Source organism: Mus caroli, chromosome 9 (assembly GCF_900094665.2).
Source record: "Mus caroli chromosome 9, CAROLI_EIJ_v1.1, whole genome shotgun sequence".
Taxonomy (NCBI): Eukaryota; Metazoa; Chordata; class Mammalia; order Rodentia; family Muridae; genus Mus; species Mus caroli.
Window position 1 is genome coordinate 1869399 of NC_034578.1, and position 10096 is coordinate 1879494.

A 10096-nucleotide genomic window follows, 5' to 3' on the forward strand; every position below is an offset into this window, starting at 1 on the left:
AGTCTCAAAATCCTGTGGCGGGGGTCGTGGGTAGCTGGCGGCTGTCAGCCGACCCTGCGCTCTAGCTACCCCTGTGCTTTTCTGACCGGAAGAGCTTGTGAGTATTTTATTGAGTGGTTTTGCATCCATGTTCATAAGAGAAATCAGTATGAAGTTCTTTTTCTTTGTTGAGTCTTTGTTTTTAGGTATCAGGGTGATTGTGACCTGACAGAATGAATTTGGCACTGTTCCTTCTATTTCTATTTTGTAGAATAATTTGAGGATTATTTGTATTATCTCTTTTTTGAAAGTCTGATAAAATTGTCCACTAAAACTATGTGCTACTGGACCTCTCTTGTCAGGAGGCTTTAAATGACTGCTTATATTTCTTTAGGTGTTATGGGGCTATTTAAAAGTATACTTTATTTTGATTTATCTTTGGTAAATAGTATCTTTCTAAAAATCATCCATTTTCTTAATATACTAAATTTTTTAGATATATTCTTTTGAAGTATGAACTAATGATTCTTTGTCCTCAGTGTCAGTTGTTATGTTTCCCTTTTCATTAGTTATTTTGATTATTTGGATACTGTTTCTCTGTCTTTTTGTTAGTTTGTCTAAGAGTTTCTCTGCTTTGATTTTCTCAAAGTACTAGCTGTTGGTTTCCTTCATTCTTTGTATTGTTCTCTTTGTTTCTAACATATTATTTTCTGATTTTGATTATTTCTTGCCTTCTACTGCTCCTTCATGAGCTTGCTTCTTATTTCTATAGAGCTTTCAGGTGAACTTCTAAATTGTTGATATGAGAACTTTCCAGTTCAATCATGGAATCACTAAGTGGTATGAACTTTCCTCTTAGCACTGCTTTCATTGTGTCACATAAATTTGAGTATGTTATGCCTTCATTTCCATTCAATTCATAAATGTCTTTAATTTCTTTATAGTGATTTTAGTGCTTCTGTTGTTGTTAAACTCCAGCTTTAATTTACTGTGGTCTGGTAAGATAAAAGGTGTTATTTTAATTTTCTTGTATCTGCTGTGGCTTTTTTTGTGAGCAAATATATGGTCAATCTTTGAGAAACACCGATGCGGTGCTGAGAAGGCAAAATATTCTATAGATGTCTTTTAGGTCCATTTGATTAATTATGTCTCTTAGTTTCATTATTTCTCTGCTTACTTTTTGTCTGGAGGTCCTGTCACTTGGTGAGATTGTTGTAGTCTCCCACTACTAATGTGTGTGATATAATGTGTAAATTAATCTTTAACAATATTTCTTTTACAAATGTGGATGCCCTTGTGTTTGGGGTATAGATGATCAGAATGGAGTTATCATCTTTATAGATTGATCCTTTGATGAGTATGAAGTGCCTGTCCCTGTCTCTTTTGGTTAATTTTGGTTGAAAGTCTATTTTATTAGATATTAGAATGGCTATTATAGCTTGCTTCTTGGATCTATTTATTTGGAAAACTTTTTTTCCCAGCCAATTACTCTGAGTAAATGTGTATCTTATAGCTGAGGTATGTTTCTTAAATGCAGTGGAATGATGGATCCTGTTTCTGTTTCAATTTTGTTACCTTGTGGCTTTTTCTTGGGGAATTGAGACTATTGTTGTTGAGAGAGATTGATGAACAGTGATTGCTTTTTCCTGTAATTCTGATGCTGGTAGTATGTGCGCATGGGAGGAGGTGTGCCTTCCTTATTTTGCTTGTATGGAATTTCTTCTTTCCTATGTTTTCTTGGTTGTACTTATCCTTCTTGGGTTTGATTTTCTTCCAATGTTTTCTGTACAGTTAGATTTTGGGACAGATTTGTCTTGAAATACCTTGTTTTCTCCATCTATGTTGATTGAGAGTTTTGCTAGGTATAGTATTCTAGCATGGCATCTGTGGGTTTTTTTAGAGGTTGGAAGATATCTGTCCAGGCCCTTTCAGCTTGTAGAGTCTCTCCTTAGAAGTGAGGTGTTAATTGTGATATGTCTGTCTGCCTTTGTTTGTTATATGACCTCTGTGCTTTGCCACTCCCCCCCCCACCACCATTTTATTGGATATTTTATTTATTTACACTTCAAATGTTATTCCCTCTCCCAGTTTCCCCTCTGTAAGCCCCCTATCCCATTCACCCTCCACCTGCTTCTATGAGGTTACTCCCCACCCATTCAATCACGCCCTCCTCCCCACTCTGGTATTCCCCTACACTGGGGTATCCAGCATTCATAGGACAAAGGGCCTCTCCTCCCATTGATGTTTGACAAGGCCATCCTATGCTACATATGTGGCTGGCATGGACCACTCCATGTAAACTCTTTGGTTGGTGGCTTAGTCCCTGGGAGCCCTTGGGGGTCTAGTTTGTTGATATTGTTGTTCTGCCTATGAATAACAAACCCCTTCAGCGCCTTCAGTCCTTTCTCTCACTCCTCCAGTGGACACTGCTCAGTCCAATGGTTGGTTTGGAGCATCTGCCTCTGTATTTGTCAGGCTCTGGCAGAGCCTTTTAGGAGACAGCTATATCAGGCTCCTCTCAGCAAGTACTTCTTGGCATCTGCAATAGTGTCTGGGTTTGGGGTCTGTATATGGGATGAATCCCCAGGTGGGGCAGTCTCTGGATGGTCTTCCCTTCAGTTTCTGCTCCATACTTTGTCTCCATATTTCCTCACATTACTATTTTGTTCCTCATTCTAATAATGTCTAAGGCATCGGAACTTTTTTCTTGTTCTTGAGCTTCATGTGGTCTGTGAATTGTATTTTGGGTATTCTGAACTTTAGGGCTAATATCAATTTATCAGTGAGTGCATACCATGTGTACCATCTCAAGATGACATTTTCTAGTTCCTTCAATTTGTCTAAGAATTTCATGAAATCATTGTTTTTAATAGCTGAGCAATACTCTGATGTGTGAAATAATAAAAATAAACCTGCACATTCCCCCGCTTGAGTCCGGTAACACTCTGCCCTGGTGGCCTGGTGGGCTATGCACTGGAGGGCAATAGCCAACCTGTTTTTATCTTGTGGAGACTCTCGGGCCCTGAGTTCCCAAAAGGCCTCCAACCAGCTCACTAAGTTCACTGGTGGGCCATTACCACACCAATCCTGTGCTTCAAATCCCTCCTGGCCTTTGTGGTGCACTTCAGGAAAACTCACACTTGGCAGAAGTACCTTTTCTCTTTTGAACCCAGAAGAGCAGCTGTATGAAGGAAAACACAGCACAAACTTAGGTTAGAAACTGTGATAACTCAGTCGATGGGTGCAGCAACTAAAATCCTAATCTTGTAAGTATTATTAAATCTAAATCTGCAGTGGCAAATCCCTGCAGATCCTCCATTGAAATCAGGAGACACTTGAAGCTACATCTTGCCCAGTGATTGGATCCTTTATTCATTAGGGCATGGTTCACAAGAAGGCACCTGAGGACATGACTCATTCCTTATTTGCAGCCCCTAGCAGGAGACAGGAATTTGCATCAAAATACAAGCACCCCAGGGCTATCCATCACAGTACTCCATTGTGTAAATGCACCACATTTTCTGTATCCATTCTACTGTTGAAAGATATCTCCGTTTTTTTCCCAGCTTCTTGCTATTATAAATAAAGCTGCTATGAACATAGTGGAGTATGTGTCCTTGTTATATGTTGTAGCATCTTTTGGGTGCATGTCCAGGAGTGGTATAGCTGGGTCCTCAGGTAATACTATGTTCAAATGTCTGAGGAACTGCCAGACTGATTTCCAGAGTGGTTGTACCAGCTTGCAATCCCACCAACAATGGAGGAATGTTCCTCTTTTTTCACATCCTGGCCAGCACCTGCAGTCATCTAAGTTTTGATCTTAGTCATTCTGACTAGTGTGAGGTAGAATCTCAGGATTGTTTGGATTTGCATTTCCCTGATGACTAAGCATGTTGAACATTTCTTTAGGTTCTTTGCAGCCATTAGATATTCCTCAGTTGAGAATTCTTTATCTCTGTACCCCGTTCTTTAATATGGTTATTTGGTTCTCTAGAGTCTATCTTCTTGAATTCTTTATAAATATTGGATGTTAACCCTCTATTGGACATAGGATTGGTAAAGATCTTTTCTGAATCTGTTGATTGCCATTTTTTCCTATTGACAGTGTCCTTTGCCTTACAGAACCTTTCCAATTTTATGAGGTCCCATTGGTCTATTATTGACTTTAAGGAAAAAGTCATTGGTGTTCTGTTCAGTAAAATATCCCCTGTGCCCATGTGTTCGAGGCTCTTCCCTACTTTATTTTCTATTAGTTTCAGTTTATCTGGTTTTATGTGGATATCCTTAATCCACTTGAATTTGAACTTTGTATAAAAAGATGAGAATAGATTTGTGTGCATTCTTCTGCATGATAACTGCTAGTTGAACCAACATCATTTGTTGAAAATGTTGTCTTTTTTCCACTGGATGTTTTTTAGCTCCTTTGTCAAAACAAAGATCAAGTTACCATACGTGTGTGGGTTCATTTCTGGGTCTTCAATTCTATTCCATTCTTTGTCAATTTTAATATTCTTTCTTTGTTCTGTAGATTGAGAATTAAATATTAATAAAATAGTCCTTCAGTGAGTTTGCTACCCACCTCAGTACTCAGGACTGTGTGAAAGACATACACACAGCCTTTATATATTAATATGCCTTAAATAGCACAATAGTTGGACTTTTGCCTACTCCCCCCCCCATGCAGTTAATCTCTATTTATTACTTACTAATTCTATGTTCTATCTTGACTGTCATGGACCCAGTTGTCTAACCTTCTGGGCCGTGGTCATCAGTTCCTTCACATGGAGGCTATGACTCCCTGTCCTGCCATCTTCTCAGGATATTGTGGATCTCCTCTCTTCCACATTCTTGTGGCTTGGCTGAACCCCTTCTTCCTCTCTCCTCTGGGTTCCCAGCCTAGGAATTAAAAAACCCCTCCTTTCTGTCAGTCATTTCCAGCTATTGGCTGTTTACATCTTTATTTACCAATCAGAACCAACTGGTGATAAGTTCCAAGAAGCTAAGTGCAGATGTTCTTGTGCAAACCATTTTTGGTGGAAACATAATTAGCATTAGAATACAAGCAGCTCCATGGAGATTTTATGTTTTGATTATTGTTTGGTAGGAGAATTTGCTTTTCTTGTCAAGTCTAATTGGATACTTATAGGCATTTCTTTCATTAGTTTGAGAATGTTTTCTTATATGATTTTGTTGGGAATATTATTGGGCCTTGGAGATGGGACTCCTCACCTTTCTCTATTCCTATTATTCTTAGGTTAGGTCTTTTCATGATATCCTGATTTACTGGATGTTTTGTGTCAGAAATTGTTTAGACATTTTCTTTGACTGATCAATAAATTTCTTCCATTGTATCTTCTATGCCTGGGATTCTCTCTTCTATCTCCTTCTTCTGTTGGTGATGTTGTTCCTGTTCCCTTTCCATCTCCAACATTTCCTCATTTTGTGTTTTTTTATTGCTTCTATTTCAACTCTCAGGTCTTGAACAGTTTTATTTATTTCTATCCCTGAATAATTGTTTTTTCCTGTTTGTCTTTAAGGGATTAATTTCTTTCCTCTTTAAATACTTCTACATATTTGTTTGTCTTTTCCTGTTTTTCTTTAAGGTATTCATTCATTCCTTCTTTAAAGGCCTCTTTATAAGATTTATTTTTAAGGTCATTTTCTTGTGTATCAGTTATGTTAGGATATCCACAGTTTGTTGTAGTATGGTAGCTGCACTTTGGTAGTGTCTTATTGCCCAGGCTTTTGTTGGTTGTGTTCTTTTAAGGACCTTTAATTATCTGGAAGTTTTTGGCCCCTGAACGTTCTCCTTGTATTTGGTATTGGGGGGAGAGGATGAAACTCAATGGTCTTGGTGTGACAGGCCTTTGATTTGTACCCTTGGCTATAAGATTCTGGACCTGCAGATCTGTATGGTTCAGAGGCCTCAGGTCTGATGAAGGTGGGTAAAGAAGTGATTGAACAATGGAGGTTCCCCTGGGATGGCAGACTGCTCAAGGCAACTTGGTTTCACAAAGAGGCCACAGAGAGGAAGGAAGTAGGATGGGGAAAGGGAAGCTTACCTATATGCCTCAGAAGTCTGATAGAAGTGAAGAACTGTTGGTAGAAGAATGGAGGTACCCATGGGATATCAGGCTGTTCAAGGAATCTTAGCTTGGCTCAGAGGGCTAAGCCAGCAGGGATTATGGTTTTGAGAATGAAAACTTATCTGTATGGTTCAGGATTCTGATGGAGGTGGAAAACAGGTGGCAGAAGAGTAAAGGTCCTCCTGATATAACAAGCTCCTTATAGCAGCTTGGCTTGGCCCAGAGAGTTCAGAGAGCAGAGAAGATGAGTAGGGAAATGGAAGCATACCTCTCTGTTTCAGGAGTCTCAGGTCTGATGAAGGTGAGAAGAGAGATAGCTGGAGAATGAAGATTTGATTTTTGGTAAAGAATTCAAAACCATACAATGGAAAACAGAAAGCATCTTCAACAAATTGTGCTAGTTTAACTAAATGTCTGCATGCAGATGAATGCAAATAGATCCGTATCACCCTGCTCAAAACTCATGTCCATGTGGGTCAAAGACCTCCACATAAAAGGCGATACACTAAATCTTATAGAAAAGAAAGTAAAGCAATAACTTAAACACAGCACAGGATACAACTTTCTGAACTGAACACTCATTGCTCAGACACTAACATCAGCAATTATTAAATGAGACCTCATGAAACTAAAAAGCTTATTGAAGGCAAAGGACACCATTTATAGAACAAAATGGCAACCTACAGAATATGGAAATATCTTCACTAACCCTACCTCCAACAGAGGACTAATATCCAAAATATATAAACAACTAAGGAAATTAGATGATAACAACCAAAATAACCAAATTAAAATTGGGGTACAGAACTAATCAGAGAATTCTAGACAGAGAAACCTCTGATTGGAGAGAAGCACTTAAAAAAATGTTCAACATCATTAGTCATCTGGGAAATGCAAGTCAAAATAACTCTGAGATTCCATTTTACACTGGTCAGAATGACTAAGATCAAAAACTCAAGTGACAGCACATTCTAGAGACGATATGGATCAAGGAATACTATTCCATTGCTGATGAAGTGCACACTTGTACAACCACTTTGGAAATCAATTTGGCAGTTTCTACGAAATTCGTGAATAGTTTTACTTCAAGACCTAAGCATATAGCTATCCTAGAAGGACACTTATACAGCTTACACTTACACTTACACAGCTATGTTCACAGCAGTTTTATTTGCAATTTCCAGAAACTAAAATCAACCCAATTGTCTTTCAAATGAAGAATGGATGAAGAAAATATGGGACATTTCCACACTAAAATACTACTCATCTACTAAAAATGATGACATCATGACCAAATGGATGCAAGTAAAAACAACAATCCTGAGTGAGGTAACCCAAACCCAAAAGACATGCATAGTATGTACTCATTTATAAGTGGGTATTAGATATAAACTACAGGATAATTTTGCAACAATCCACAAACCAAAAATGTTAAATAACAAGGAGTTCCCAAGGGAGGATACTTGAATCTCACTCAGAAGAGGAAGTAAAATAAACCCCAGAGGTGTATAGAGGGAAGGAACTGGATGAGGGTGGGCTGATGAAGGAAATTTTAGTGGGGATCAAGTGTGTGTGTGTAAGCATCTCTGGGACCTGAAAGGATATGGTGCTGACCCTGAGACTCATAGCAGGTGGGAATATGGAGACTGAAATGACCACTTCCTGTAGTCATGCAGGACTTTCAATTGAGGGAAGTTTACATCAACCCACACACAAAGCCTTTGATCCACATTTTGTTATATATATGTGTGTGTGTGTTTGTGTGTGTGTGTGTTTGTGTGTGTGTGTGTGTGTGTGTGTGTGTGTGTGTGTGNTGTGTGTGTGTGTGTGTGTGTGTGTGTGTGTGTGTGTGTGTGTGTAAAGATAGAGCAGAGACTGAGGAAATGGCCAACCACTGCTTGGCCCAACTTGAGACTCATCCTATGAGAGAGAGCCAACTTCAAACACTCTTAATGATACTCTGATATTCTTAGAGAGAGGAGTCTTGCATAATTGTATTCTGAGAGGCTATATCAGAAGCTGGTAGAAACAGATATGGAGACCCACAACCAAATATTAGGTGGAGCTCAAGTAGTCTTTTGGAAGAGTGGGGAAAGGAAGTAGAGAGTTTTAGTGGTCAAGGACACTACAAGAAGACATACAGAGTCATCTATCCAGGGTCCATGGGGGCTTCCAAAGACTAAACCCAACAAAAGACCATGCATGGGATGGACCTAGGTCCACTACACTTATGTAGTAAATGTGCAGCTTGGTCTTCCTGTGGGTCTCCTAACAATTGAAATGGGGGTGGCTGTCTCTGACTCTGTTTCTGCCATTAGATTCTATTCCCTTAGCTGGGGTGCCTCGGCTAGACTCAGTGAGAGAGAGTATGCTTAGTCCTGCTACAACTTAATATGCCAGGGCAGGTTGTTACCAAAGGAGAGCCCTTTCTCTGAAAAGAAAGGGAAAGTGTATTACGGGAGGTGTTTTTAAGGGTAGTGAGGAGGAAGGTAGATTTTGATCAAGATGTAATGTGAATAAATAAATTAATGAATCAATGAAAACAAAGAAAAATAAATATGACACCTAAAAAAGGGAAGTAAACAAAAGTAAAAAGAATGTTTTCCCATGTATATTTGTCTGGGCTGGCATCTGTGTTCTTTTAGAATCTGTAAAATATCTGTCCAGGCCTTTTTTGGCTTTTTGATTGTAATTCTAATAGGTACTTCTTTATATGCTACTTAGTCTTTATCCTCTTCAGCTTTTAATCTATTTTATTCGATATCTTTAGTGATTTTATTATTTTGTGTCCAAGAATTTTCTTTCCTATTCCAGTTTATTTTGTGTTCTGTAAGCTTTATGTACTTTGAAAATCATCTTCTCTTTTAGGTTAGTGAAATTTTCTTCTATGATTTTGTTGAAAATATTTTCTGTGCCTTTGATCTCGGTGTCTTTTCCATCCTCTATTCTTATTATTCATAGCTTTCATCTCTTATAATGTCCCAGATCTCCTGCATGCTAGGAGTTTTGGGGTTTTTTTTTGTTGTTTTGTTTTTTGTTTTTTCTTTTTGTTGTTGTTGTTTTGGCTGGGATATCCATTACTTCTATTTTGTATTCCATGCCAAAGATTCTCTCCTCTATCTCTTCTATTGTGTTGGTGAAGCTTGCCTCTATGCTTTCTATTCAATTTCTAAATTTTTTATTTCCATACCTTCCTCTATTTGTGTTTTCTGTATTGATCATATATTCACCCATTGATTCCAGGTCTTGAGTTATTTTATCTATTTCCTTTCACCGTAAATACTTTTATGAATAATTCGAAGGGATTCCTGCATTTTTCTCTTTAAGGACTTCTATTATACTCATAAAGGCTATTTTAAGGTCTTTTTCTTATGCTTCAGTTACATTTGAATATTCATAGTCTGCTGTTTTAGGGTTTTGGGACTCTAGTGAAACGTATTGTCCTGCCTGTTGTTACTTGCATTTTTAATATGTAATCAAGGAATCTGAGTTTGGGTAGATTTTAACTATAGGTGTTGATATCTGGTCTTGTCCTTGTTGAGTTTTTGTTTTATTCTTTGATTTCTGTTTCCTCTCCAGATATTAGGGTAGTCTTCTGGTACTACATTTCCTGGTAGAAATATCTTTTGGGTTCCTGATAGTTATAGCTACTGGGAGTTTCCTGTAAACTGTACTTCTGGGCATTGGTAACTGACACTGAAACATGAAGAAGGAATGGCAAGGAGCTGAAGGGTTTCACAGAATGGAGGAAAGCAGAGTGTTCCACTGGTATCTGCTAGGTTAGCCTGTTAGGAATGGACACAAAGAAGGAGTAGATGCCTAAGCAGGAGGACTGCCTCAAAGCTGGAGTTGAGACTAGGAGGATTGGACTTGGAAGAACTGAAGGCGATATAGATATATCTGTAGTTAGCCTGCTTGCTTCCCTGCTCAGTAGCATGTGGGCTCCCAGGGAATTGCTGCTGAACTGGGGGATGGGACAAAGCAAGTATTAGGAAGAAGAGATATGGGAGGAGAGGATCTATATGATCTAT